Source organism: Microcebus murinus, chromosome 3 (genome assembly GCF_040939455.1).
Source record: "Microcebus murinus isolate Inina chromosome 3, M.murinus_Inina_mat1.0, whole genome shotgun sequence".
Taxonomy (NCBI): domain Eukaryota; kingdom Metazoa; phylum Chordata; class Mammalia; order Primates; family Cheirogaleidae; genus Microcebus; species Microcebus murinus.
The window spans coordinates 72,775,784-72,789,342 of record NC_134106.1 but is presented as its reverse complement, the minus strand read 5'-3'; the positions used below and the strand labels follow the sequence as shown (position 1 = coordinate 72,789,342).

At 39.8% G+C, this 13,559-nt stretch overlaps 1 pseudogene; it reads right to left on the bottom strand.

Moving 5' to 3' along the window:
- Nucleotides 1–12,722: 12,722 nt before the first annotated feature.
- Nucleotides 12,723–12,788, bottom strand: LOC142870337 (uncharacterized; annotated as a pseudogene).
- Between the last annotated feature and the right edge of the window lie 771 nt (nt 12,789–13,559).

The window sequence follows — 13,559 nt, the reverse complement described above, 5'->3', positions numbered from 1 at the left end:
CTAATGTCCTTGATACCATCAGTGCTGTGGTCTTGTCAAGATAAATGTAGAAGTGATAGGAACAGAAGAGGTAGGGAGGAAAAGGAGAAAGAAATGGCACTAAAGAAGCCAGGAGCTTGCCACAGTGACTCAGTAGGATTGTGAATAAAGACAGGTTGGAATTGAGAAATGCTGTTTCCTGGGCATCTCATAATGACTGTGCCAAAGGTTTTCTATCTTTCTCAAGACTGCTTAGTAACAATAACAGCCACCCATTATCCAAATCTTAGCAACCAAGCTTCAGAAAGTAAAAGCCAAGAATTATGCAATTGTGGCATCAAAACTATAATTGAAAGGCACATTATATTTTATATTTTTACATTTTGGCTCTTAGAGAATAAAAAAGAGAATAAAAAGCCTTACGACTGGAGGTACCCAGAAAAGCCACCTTGACATTGGTATTTAGCTAGAAATCTATTTTATTGTGTATTTAAAGATATCCAAAAACAAAATTCTAGGCCAGGCGCGGTGGCTCACGCCTGTAATCCTAGCACTCTGGGAGGCCGAGGCGGGAGGATTGCTTGAGCTCAGGAGTTCGACCAGCCTGAACAAGAGCAAGACCCCCGTCTCTACTACAAATAGAAATAAATTAGCCAAACAACTAAAAATAGAAAAAAAAAATTAACCAGGCATGGTGGCATGTGCTTGTAGTCCCAGCTACTTGGGAGGCTGAGGCAGGAGGATTGTTTGAGCCCAGAAATTTGAGGTTGCTGTGAGCTAGGCTGATGCCACGGTACTCCAGCCTGGGCAACACAGTGAGACTCTGTCTCAAAACAAAAACAAAAACAAAACCCAAAAAACAAAATTCTATAGCTTTCTGAATAAATTACTCCAGTGTTGGGTAACTTCTTTCACCTAAGTCTAGCCTCCTGAGTTTCTCCAATACGCTCTGGTTTTATATCAGGAGTGTTACTGTTCTGTATTTTCACAGTCCAGCATCATGGCATGACAACTCTCGAGAGGCAACATGAGCATCTTAAATAGTGGGATTTAGGTGAGCTGGTGGTGCAGGTGGACTGGGAAAGACAAACAACAACAACAAAAACAACAACAACACAACCCTTACAACTCTCTGTAACTGGGCAGATGCATGGAACCTTCTTTGGCAGGAGCAGGTAGCAGAGCTCTTGCACATCTTGCACATCTTCCTGTCTGTCTGAAAGAAACACCTTTCATGGTGTTTATTCTCTTTTATTAGTTTAAAATATATTTTAAATATAGTTTACAAATATTTTAATGTATTAAAATATATTTTTTAATGTCTAGGGAGTTTTAAAATCTCTATTGAACAGGAAAAAGCAGGAGAGTCAAACGCCCTCCATTTCTCTAGAGTGGCCCTTGTGTCTCAGGCTACACCAACTACGAAAATCAAGGGTCTGGGTTACCCTCTAAGGCCCAGCCAGTCTTCCCCCAGCGCCACGGCTGGCCATGATGAGGCCCCGCCCCAGGGTTCTTCCTGTCCTCAGTAGTGAACATCTGTTGTTTTTGTCTGCTCAACATCTATATCCCTATTTAGCTGATAAAAGAACCCTGATTTCCCCACCCACTATGTATAGCCACGAGAAGACTGTTGACCAAGAGGCCCAGCCCTTCCCTAACTGGGAACAGACCCATAATTTAAGCTAGGTAAACTGTACCTTTCTCCAGGGAATGTGAACTTTGACAGTGTGACTCCAGGAAAGAAAACAATTCAGGTGATTCACTCCTGATGTTATATCATTGAAGAGTATGTTCACTGGGTCCTGCTTCCTAGATTACAAAGCTGCCCTGGTTCCTATATTTTCAGAGACTTGGTTGTTTAGCTTTTCTGTTAATTCTGGGAACTATCCTATATTCTTCCAACAAAAATGTATCTTTAAAAAATTTCTCTTAAAATGGTTAGAGTTGGATTCTTGTGGCTTGAAATATTCTTCGAAGCCTTAGGGGCAGTTATCTTAAGATAGCTTAAGTACCACCAGCCACAGAATGAGAACACCATGGAGAGATAGGCCTGTGGTCCCTTGGCTGAGAAATTCACCCCCTCCAGTTTCTCAAAGGCCTGGAGACCCTGGCAGAATAGTGCTGCTGACTCCTGTTCAGTCCACTCCAGACCGATGCTTCTGGACACAGCTCTAAACCCTTGGGTCTCCTGTGGCAATAACAGTCTTCCTCTACTCCACAGTGTGTCCTAGCTCATTTTGCTTCAGTAGGATGTCCTGTAGGAATCACCACATTTTCCACCTGGTCAGGAATGGCCAACAATACAGCCCTTTTATTTTGTGTGTGTGTGTTTCTTTTTTTTTTTTTTTTTTAGCATATTATGGGGGTACAAGTGTTAAGGTTACATATATTGCCCATGCCTCCCCATCCCCTCTCGAGTAAGAGCTTCATGCCTGTCCATCCCCCAAACGTTGCACATCTTACTCACTGTGGTTGTATATACCCATCTCCTCCTCTCCCCTCCCACACTCCCGACACCCGATAAATGTTACTCCTATATGTCCACTTAGGTGTTGATCCGTTAATACCAATTTGCTCGTGAGTATATGTGGTGCTTGTTTTTCCATTCTTGAGATACTTCACTCAGTAGAATGGGTTCCAGCTGTATCCAGGAACATACAAGAGATGCAATATCACTGTTGTTTCTTAAAGCTGAGTAGTACTCCATGGTATACATATACCACATTTTATTAAGCCACTCATGAATTGATGGGCACTTGGGTTGTTTCCACAGCTTTGCATTTGTGAATTGTGCTGCTATAAACATTCGAGTGCAGGTGTCTTTTTCATAAAGTGACTTTTGATCTTTTGGGTAGATGCCCAGTAGTGGAATTGCTGGATCAAATGGTAGATTCACTTGTATCGCTTTAAGGTATCTCCATATTGCTTTCCACAGAGATTGAACTAGTTTGCAGTCCCACCAGCAGTGTAGGAGTGTTCCTCTCTCTCCGCATCCACGCCATCATTTGTTGTTTGGGGACTTTTTGACAAAGGCCATTCTCACACTACAGCCCTTTTAAATTAATATTTATTTTGGTGATTTGGGACAAGCCTCCAGAAGCTCAGCTGAGAAGCGGTTCCAACTGGAGCTGTTCATGACATGAGGGTAAGGTTCTAACCACAGTACCAAAGCAAATCCACATAGGACTGAAACCACCCATACGATGAAATACTCTAATGCAGTGAAAAAAATTGAAGCTTTATGGGCTGAAATTAAAAAATCTCCAAGATACATTCCTTTTAAAAATTTTTTCATTTTGGAAAATTTCAAACATGTACAGAGGAACATAAAATGGTACAATGAAGCCCCATAGCAACACCTCCAGCTTCAACAGCCATTAACTTCTGGCCAGTCTTTTCCCATCTATACCCTCTCTCACTTCCAACCCTTCCCTCCAGATTATTTTGAAGCAAATTTCAGACGTAATGTTATTCTATCCACAAATATTTCAGTACATCTATTAAACATAATCACAATAATATCACACCTAAAATTAATTATAATTCATTGCTATCATTAATATTGCATTCAAATTTCTATGATTCTCTCCTTTTCCTCCCCCCATTAAAAAAATATTTATTTATTTATTTTTCAGACAGAGTCTTGCTCTGTCGCTCTTGCTAGAGTGCCGTGGCGTCAGCCTAGCTCACAGCAACCTCAAACTCCTTGGCTCAAGCAATCCTTCTGTCTCAGTCTCCCAAGTAGCTGGGACTACAGGCACGCACCACCATGCCTGGCTAATTTTTTCTATTTTTGGTAGAGATGGGGTCCCACTCTTGCTCAGGCTAGTTCCAAACTCCTGACCTTGAGTGATCTGTCCGCCTTGGCCTTCCAGAGTGCTAGGATTACAGGAGTGAGCCACCGCGTATGGCCTGATTTTGCTATTTTTAGTAGAGACAGGATCTCACTCTTGCTTAGGTTGGTCTCAAACTCCTGAGCTCAAGCTATACTCCTGCCTCAGACTCCCAGAGTGCTAGGATTGCAGGCGTAAGCCACTGTACCTTGCCCCTCCACCCATTTTTTTTTTCTTTGTCAAATTCCAAATAAGATGCTATGTCCAGAGTCCCCAAGACCATTCTCAGGCTCAGTGATTCACTAGGAGTACTCACAGGACTCAACATATGGTCATACTCATGGCTATGATTTACTACAAAAAAAGGGTACAGAACAAAATCAGCAAAGGGAAAAGGCGTATGGGTGAAGTCTAGCGGAAACCAGATGTAAGCTTCCAAGAGTCCTTTCCCAGTGACACAGTTAATTTCTCCAAGTGTCAAATTATAAAAACAGCATGACGATGAAGTATTGTCCACCTGGGAAGCTCATTAGAGACTCAGTACCCACGGTGTTTACTGGGAGCTGGTCATACAGGCCTAGCATGTCCCTAAATTTCAGATTCTCAGAACAAAAGCAGGTATTCACCATAAACCACGCTGTACAATAGTTTAGGCACAGTGATCCACTCTTATCATTTGGGGGATGGTGAGAACCTTCCTGAAACCCAAGTTTCTAGAGGCCAGCCCAGGGCCAACCTTGCAAGTAAGTAGCCCTCTCCCAGGACAGTCTCAGGCCTGCTGTGTTGACTCTTTTTTTCACAGGTACATTGCAACTGGTTTTTATCTCTTAAATCTCTTTTAATCTATAGAATCCTCTTCCATGTCTTTTTCCTCTTTATAATTAGTTAAGTTTCCATAGTGTGGGTTTTGTTTATGCAGCCTTGTAGAGTCATTTAAAATATTGCCATGTCTCCTGTCTCTCCTGTGAGCTGGTAGTTATATCTACAGGTGTGATCCGATGTGGGTTCTCTTTTTTCCCTTTTCCTGGAGGTAGCAAGATGACTTCTTAAGTAGTGTTGCCTACTTCAAGAGGTATGTCACATCAGGTTGTCTTTCTATTGTGATGCTACTGCCTCAGCTCTAGGCCCTTTCCATTAATTCATGAGGGGTGCAGAGCAGTGATATTTTATCACTCCTTCTTCATTAGATAGAATAGTTCTATAAAGAGAAACTCCCCTCATCATATTTGATTACTAAGTGGTGTAATTTGTACAGAAGTGCTCAATTCACTCACCTCTTATTTTCCAGTTTTAAAAATCATGAGGTTCTCTAGACACCTCCAAAGGCAATGTATTTTTGGGATATCATGAGATTATGGATTTAAACATATTGGATGGTTTTCAATCTGTCAATGCTCACGTTGTTCTATCATTGCCCACAGTAAGCCTCTGCAGTTTGGAACCTGGATCCTGTACATGTGACCCTACTGGTACTTGAGAGCTTTTCTCCTTCCTCATAAGACAAGTTATTCCAGGATCGTCTTGTACATTTTCTGTCCAAATCTGGAAAAGAACAATTTCTCCAAGAATTTCTGGTTCATTTAAGTGAAAATTACTATTTAGTGTTTACAATCTGGGTGCTAGGATGCCTAAATAGTTTAAAAAAATTTTTTTAAAGGTGAAGAATAGAACATGACATTAACATTTGTGCAAAAAAAGTGGAAAAAATAAATATTTTCATTAACTGAATTTGCATAAAAAGCTCTGGAAGAATTCACAATAAACTAATAGAAGTGGTAACTGTATGGGGGTAGGAGGGGGTAATGCATGGATTTTTTAAAATCACCTTTGAAAAATCCCTCAAATACCACAAAGAACAGTATGAAGACATATAAACTCTTAATAAGTCAAACACGGTTGACATTGCAACAGATTGCTTTTTCCTCAGATGAACACCAGAGGAAGTTACATGCTTAAATTTGGGGGTCATTTTGAGTGACCGATATGTGTCTTTGAACACTAGGATTGCACTCAGCAGAACATGAAGTCACACTAGGAACAGTGAATTAGGAAACAAGACCAACTGCAGAGATTCTCAACATGGGCTGCACACTGGAATCACTTTGGGGAGCTTTTGCAATCCTAGTGCCCAGGCCCACCTCTGGGAGTGGGGTCCCCTGGTTATCAAGTGCAGTCAGGCTGAATGCCACCCCACTAAAGGTAAAGTGATATCACTTCTCCCTTCTCAAGCTCATCAAGAGCAACCCTGAGTGGAACGATGGCTAGAACTACCTGCACATTAATAAAAACATAAAAACCTGTATTATTTAAACAGTTCTCTTGGATCTCCTTTTCCTACCCCTTCCACTTTCGATTGTTCCCTTCCTCCTGCCTTCCTTTCTGCCAAGTATATCTAGTTGAGTTTGTGTAAGTTCAATGCTTTGGGATGCTGTCCCGCCTCTGTCCATCCGTCTTCCGAAGCAGAGATTCCTGCCTTCACCGCCTTCCTACTGCCCAGTCTCAAGAGCTAGTTCTAGTCATGATCCTTGCCAACACCCTTTACCCTTCATTCCAGAGGAATGTGACTCTCACCTAAATAATATGCATAAAGACTTGCCTTGGGGCCAGGCATGGTGGCTCACGCCTGAAATCCTGCACTCTGGGAGGCCAAGGTGGGCGGATTGCTCCAGGTCAGGAGTTCGAAACCAGCCTGAGTAAGAGCAAGACCCCGTCTCTACTATAAATAGAAAGAAATTAATTGTCCAACTAATATATATAGAAAAAGTTAGCTGGGCATGGTGGCATGTGCCTGTAGTCCCAGCTACTCCGGAGGCTGAGGCAGGAGGATTGCTTAAGCCCAGGAGTTTGAGGTTGCTGTGAGCTAGGCTAATGCCATGGCACTCACTCTAGCCTGGGCAACAAAGTGAGATTCTGTCTCAAAAAAAAAAGACTTGCCTTGACCTACAGCATTCCTGAGATGGGTATGCCAATCAAGACCCTCTGAAGTCCTCATTTCCTCAGATTCATTGAGCAGTGTGCGGTACTCAGGGCTTAGTAAGGTGTGTCAGTTGGTTGGAGGTAAGAAGCCTTCTTTGATTTCTCTGAGAATAGGTATTGCAGGGTTAGCTGTTGACTGAGTTGGGTGTTAAAGGCAGAAAACTTAGGGGAAACGGGAAGATGAACGCTGTACTGCTGTACCCTAGGCCCCATGCCAGGCCCTAGAGACCAGTTATAAAAGGCATAGCACCTGCACCATAGCACAGTCTAAGGAGGAAACAGGTAATTAAACAGGCGACTGAAATACACTATGGCAAGTGCTCTGCTAGAGGTGAGCATGGGTTTTATACAAATCAAGAGAAAAAAACAAAGCCACCATGGGCATGTGGGGCAGGAGTCAAGGATGGCTTCTATAGGAGGCACCATGAGGAGTGTGTTTTATTTTTAACTTAAAGATACACAGATAATGTACACTCCTTGTAGAAAATTAGAATGAATTAGGAAGAAGATAAAGATTAAAAGCATCAGAAACATTAAGAAATGTTTTGACTTGTGCCAAGTTGGAAGGAGTTATGAGACTAAACATGTAATCACTCTCTTGTACGTGATTCTGTCCTGGAATGCCATGCTTGGTGACAAGTGCCTGAAGATGCTGCCAGAACACTGTGCTAACATCAGTGCTCTGCAAAGAGCCTGGGAAGGAGAAAGGGGAATGACTTGGATCCCAGGCCCTGATCTTTAGTGACACTCCCTTCCCCTGTTGTTGCCAACAAAAGTTACCCAACCAGTGAAAACCTTGAGGGATCCTTGTGTTTGGGGGTATGCCTATCTTATTTTTCACCATAACTATTCCATAAATATCAAATGTGTGTCCCCACTACCTGAGGGGTGCAGAATGCAAAAGGAAATACAGATGAGGTGTACCTCCAAGGAACTGCCAATGTCACTACAAACATGGAAGATGAACACTGTATTGCCCCATGGACAAGGATACTTTCTGCCTGAGTATGAAACTTCAGTGCCTAGCAGGTCAGCCAAGCCTAGGCATTTGAAATATGTGTTGAAGAATCGAATGAATATATGAAACAAGTAGGAAGCACTGAGTCAATTTACAAGCTACTGCCCAATTGCATGATAGACCATAAGGGTAATAGAAACTTCGGTCGCTGTTATTTATTTATTTAAATTGTAGTAGTTGATATGCTATCTTGGTTCCTAATTCCAAAGAGGTAAAAGGATATACAGTGTTCCCACAGCATGCATGGAACCCTCAACTATCCCAAAATCCACAAATACTCAAGTCCTTCAGTTGGCCCTGCAGAACAGCCTATAGGAAAAATCAGCCCTCCTTGTGCTCAAATTTCTCATTTCCCAAATGCTGTATTTTCAATTCAAGTCTGCAGTTGGTTGAAAAAAGTTTGCCTACAAGTGGACCGCACAGTTCAAATTCTTGCTGTTCAAGGGTCAACTGTACATTTAGACATCTCCCTCCTGGTTCAGAAACTCTTTCAATATATTAATATTAAAAACCTTTGAACTGTATACTTTAAATAGTTGAACTGTATACATATGTTATATATCCCAATAAAGCTGTTAAAGAAAGAGAAACTATAAAGAGTAAAAAGATCAATGGTTGTCAGGGGTTGTGGGGAGGGAAGGATGAATAGGTGGAGCACAGAGGATTTTTAGGGCAGTGAAACTACTCTGTATGATACTATAGTGATGGACACATGCCATTATACATTTGTCCAAATCCATAGAATGTACAACACCAAGAGTGAACGCTAATGTAAATGATGGACTTTGGATAATAATGATGTGTCAATGTAGGTTCATCAATTGTAAAAAATGCACCACTCTGGCATGGGATGTTGATAGTGGAGATACTTGTACCTATGTAGAGGGAAGAAGTATATGGAAAATCTTTGTACTTTCAGCTCGATTTTGCTATAAACATGAAACTGCTTTTTAAAAAAGTCTATTAACATTTTAAAAGAGTTATTAAAAAAATCAACTTTGCCAGATATTATTATAGCTACATCAGCTTTCTTTTTGCTATTGTTTGCATGTACATATTTTTGCAGGTACACCTTTACCATTAAGGTATGTCTCTTATCTTTTACTTTTAAAAGAAGTGTTTACCACATACATGTTTAATGTAATTATTGACATTTTGGAGTTTAAATCTACAACTAACTATCCTTTTTGTCTTCTTCCCCCACCTGTTTTTTGTTTTGTCCTTTTTTTCCTCCTTTCTTGACCACTTTGGATAAATCACATTTTTAAAAAATTATTCCATTTTTCCACTCCACTAGCTTGGTAGTTATACAGCCTTTATACAATCTTATTCTTTTTAAGTGATTACCCTAGGATTGTAACATGTATCCTTGACCTATTAGAGTATAAATTAATAGTACTTTACTTTCCTAGGCAATGCAAAGATCTTTGACTACTTTAGCAACATTTGCCTACTCTCACCTTTCGTGCTGTTGCTATGTAATTTAATATTATGCACATTTAATATTACACATATTTAAAAATCCTCAAAGGCATTGTATTGTTTTATAAAACAATATTTTTTCACTTATATTTACCCCCAAATTTATTCTTTTCTATAATAATCTTTAGTTCTCCTGCCCTTTACTTTCAAATTTGCATCTTGGATCATTTTCCCTCTATCTGAAAAGCTCCCTTTAGTTTATGTGATCCTAAATCTGTAGGTCTGTTGGAAACAAGTTCCTTTGTTTGTTTGTTTTTCTTTTAAATGTCTTTTTCTCAATTTCCTTTTTGAAAGACATTTTCACTAAGTATACTATTATAAGTTGCCAGTTAATTTTTTTCCAGTATTTCATTAAAACAATGTCCCTTCTTCGTATATTGGAAAGTCATCTGTCAATCTCCCTACTGCTCCTTTGAAGGCAATGTATATTTTTTCCCCCTATAGCTTCTTCTAAGATTGTCTCTTTGGTCTTTGGGTTTCAGCAGTTTCACTAGATGGGTCTACAGGTGGTTTTGTTTTGTATTTAAGTTGCTTGGGGTTCAAAGAAATCCTTGAGTCTGTTGTTTGATTTTTTTTTTTTTACCAATTTTTGTAAATTATCAGCATTTCTTCAAATATCGCTTCTGCAATCGCTCCTCCTGGAATACTCCAATTACACATATATAGACCTTTTCACAATGTTCCCTGTATCTCTTAGGAGGTCATTTCTATATTTTCCTTTATATTTTTTCTTTGGAATTCAATTTGGATATTTTCTCAGAAGTCTTAGAGTTTGCTAATTCTCTCTTTGATTGTTAAAATCACACACTAAATTCTTAATCTGAATTAATTTTTCTTTTAAATAAATAATAGCTTTATTGAACTGTAATTCACATGCCATAAAATTCACTCCTTTATAGTATACAATTCAGTGGTTTTTAGTATATTTCCAGAGTAGTACAACTACCACCGCTATCTAATTTCAGAACATTTTCATCATCCCCAAAAGAAAGTTCAAACACATTAGCAGTCATTCCCTATTCTCTCCTCCCTCCAGTCCTTGACAACCACTAACCTACTTTCCGTCTCAATGAATTTGCCTAATTCTGGACATTTCATATAATATGTAGTCTTTTATGACTGGCATCTTTCACTTGGTGTAATGTTTTCAAGTTTCATCCATGTTGTAGCTTGTACTGGTACTTCATTCCTTTTTATGGCTGAATAATATTCCCTTATATGGATATATCATAATTTGTGTATCCATTCATAGGGTGATAGAAATTTTGGTTGTTTTGACTTTTTGACTATTATGAATAATGTTGCTATGAACATTTGTGTACAAGTTTTGTGTGGACATATGCTTTCAATTTTTCTGGTTATATACCTAGAAGCGGAATTGTTGGGTCATTTGGTAACTTATGTTTAACATTTTGAGGAACTTCCAAAGTTCCTGCACAATTTTGCACCCTCTAGCAATGTATGAGAGTTTAAATTTTTCTACATCCTGGCCAACATTTGTCATTGCCTATCTATTTTAGACATACTGGTGGGTACAAAGTGGCATCTCATTGTGGTTTTGATTTGCATTTCCACAACGACTAATGATGTTGAGCATTTTTCATGTTTTTATGAGCTATTGGTATAACAATTAATTATCTTTAAGTTCTAAAATTTTCACTTTGATTTTTTTAAAATAGATTCCAGGTCTTTGATAAAATTATCTACTTTTTAAGGATATAAATCATTATTTTATAGGCTATGTTTGATAACATCAACATTTCGATCTCCTGTGGATCTGATCCGTTTCTGTTTTTTTGTTTTGATTTTCTATCACTTGGTTCTGTTTATTGACATGACTTGTAGACTTTTGTTTGACTGTTAGACATTGTATATAAAAACCTGTAGATGGGCCAGGTGCGGTGGCTCACACCTGTAATCCTAGCACTCTGGGAGGCCAAGGCGGGAGGATCGCTCAAGGTCAGGAGTTCGAAACCAGCCTGGGCAAGAGCAAGACCCCGTCTCTACTAAAAATAGAAAGAAATTAATTGGCCAACTAAAAATATATAGAAAAAAAATTAGCCAGGCATGGTGGCACATGCCTGTAGTCCCAGCTACTTGGGAGGCTGAGGCAGGAGGATTGCTTGAGCCCAGGAGTTTGAGGTTGCTGTAAGCTAGGCTGACACCACGCCACTCTAGCCCAGGCAACAGACTAAGACTCTGTCTCAAAAACAACAACAACAAAAACCCATAGATGTTCTATGTGATGTTTTCCTTCTCCAGAGATAATTTTTAATTTTCTTCTGGTAGACAGAGTAGGGCCAGGCAAGTCACTCTAATCCAATTAGGAAATGTGGCACTTTGAGGCTGAATTTTGGGTTTTTCCACTTTTCCCTTACTTTTATCTGTAGTCCATCAGAAATCTCAACTGAAAGCCTGGAGATATTTTTCAGAGCTCTGACTCCTTGCTAGATTTGACCTCTAAATTTTTATTCCTTAGCACAAGAAGACTGTTTCACTTTTTGGCCTCTTATCTGACTCTTTCTACTTGAGTATTTGATCTCTAACCTGCATGGCTTAGGAATCAGCAAATGCCTTGATGAGAAAAGTAGGGTGGAATATCAGCTTTACTTTTCAGCAATTCTTTTTTTTTTTTTTTGAGACAGAGTCTCACTCTGTTGCCCAGGCTAGAGTGCCATGGCATCAGCCTAGCTCATAGCAACCTCAAACTCCTGGGCTCAAGCAATCCTACTGCCTCAGCCTCCCAAGTAGCTGGGACTACAGGCATGTGCCACCATGCCCAGCTAATTTTTTCTATATATATTAGTTGGCCAATTAATTTCTTTCTATTTATAGTAGAGACGGGGTCTTGCTCTTGCTCAGGTTGGTTTCGAACTGTTGACCTCAAGCAATCTGCCCGCCTTGGCCTCCCAGAGTGCTAGGATTACAAGCGTGAGCCACACGCCTGGCCTAAGTTGCACCTTTCTACATGGTCTCTAGACTGTGCACTTCTTGCTTATAATTCAGCAAATGTCTCAAGGGGAAAATGGTCTTATTGCTTTTTCTTTCTTTCTCATTCTTAGCCCCTCAAGTCCTGGATGCCTTGGTTGCTCTTTGACACTTTCAAAGAGTTTTTATTTTAATCTAACTCTACAGTCAATCTCAGTGGGATATGTGGTGTAAAACCAGGTACTATGTCAGAACTGGGAGCAGATGCCCAACAGATAATAATTTAATGAAACTATAAGACAACGCTGGAAGCAAATAGAACATTGACAGCTAAGATACAGGTTGTTTTCAATCTGGCCCAGTTACAAAACTAAATGCTGTGTGAGGACTTTATTCTCCTACCACTTTCTTTATTTGAACCACTATGGAACACTTACTTGCTCTTAGAGGACACCAGTCTTTTGGTATTTATTAGGTAGGAATGAAACTTTTTTTTTTTTTTGCTTGGGGGTCGTCTTCTGGTGAGGACCAGAAAACCTGCTAGACAAATTCTAAAAGAGCTATAAACACCAGGAAGGAATCTTTTCTATATAAATATGTAGCTTATTTTTTTCTCAGCTGCTTGTGATAATTAAAATAGCATTACTTGTCTGGGCATGGTGGCTCACGCCTGTAATCCTAGCACTCTGAGAGGCCCAGGTGGGAGGATCACTTGAGCTCAGGAGTTTGAGAACAGCCTGAGCAAGAGTGAGATCCTGTCTCTACTAAAAATAGAAAAATTAGCAGGGCATAGTGGTGCATGTCTGTGGTCCCAGCTACCTGGGAGGCTGAAGCAGGAGGATCACTTGAGCCCAGGAGTTTGAGGCTGCTGTGAGCTAGGCTGATGCCACGGCACTCTAGCCTCAGTGGCAGAGCGAGACTTTGTCTCAAAAAACCCCCAAAACATTACTTGGTACCAATATGATAGACACAAATGTCAGTTTGGGCCCTGAAATGCCAGATAGATTTAGCCAAATGATTCTATGATCACATTAAATTAAGAAAATTATAATCCAAATAAAAACACAAAAATTTTAGTAACTTTATTCTATACTTGCTGACCATTAATAATATATTAATACTAGTGGCCCCAATGTGAGAAATAATTTTGTCTAATGTTAGTGATATAAAGTAATACCTTGCATTTGTGCTTACTTGCTACTACCTGGTTGTTTGGATTTTTCTGATTATAGAATTATGTGAACTTTCTTTAATAGGGAAAAGAGACATAGCATTATAGACAGATGGAACTGAAGTAATGTAAGAAAGCTCTTGGTGTAAGTGCCCCCTGAAAGCACCTGGAG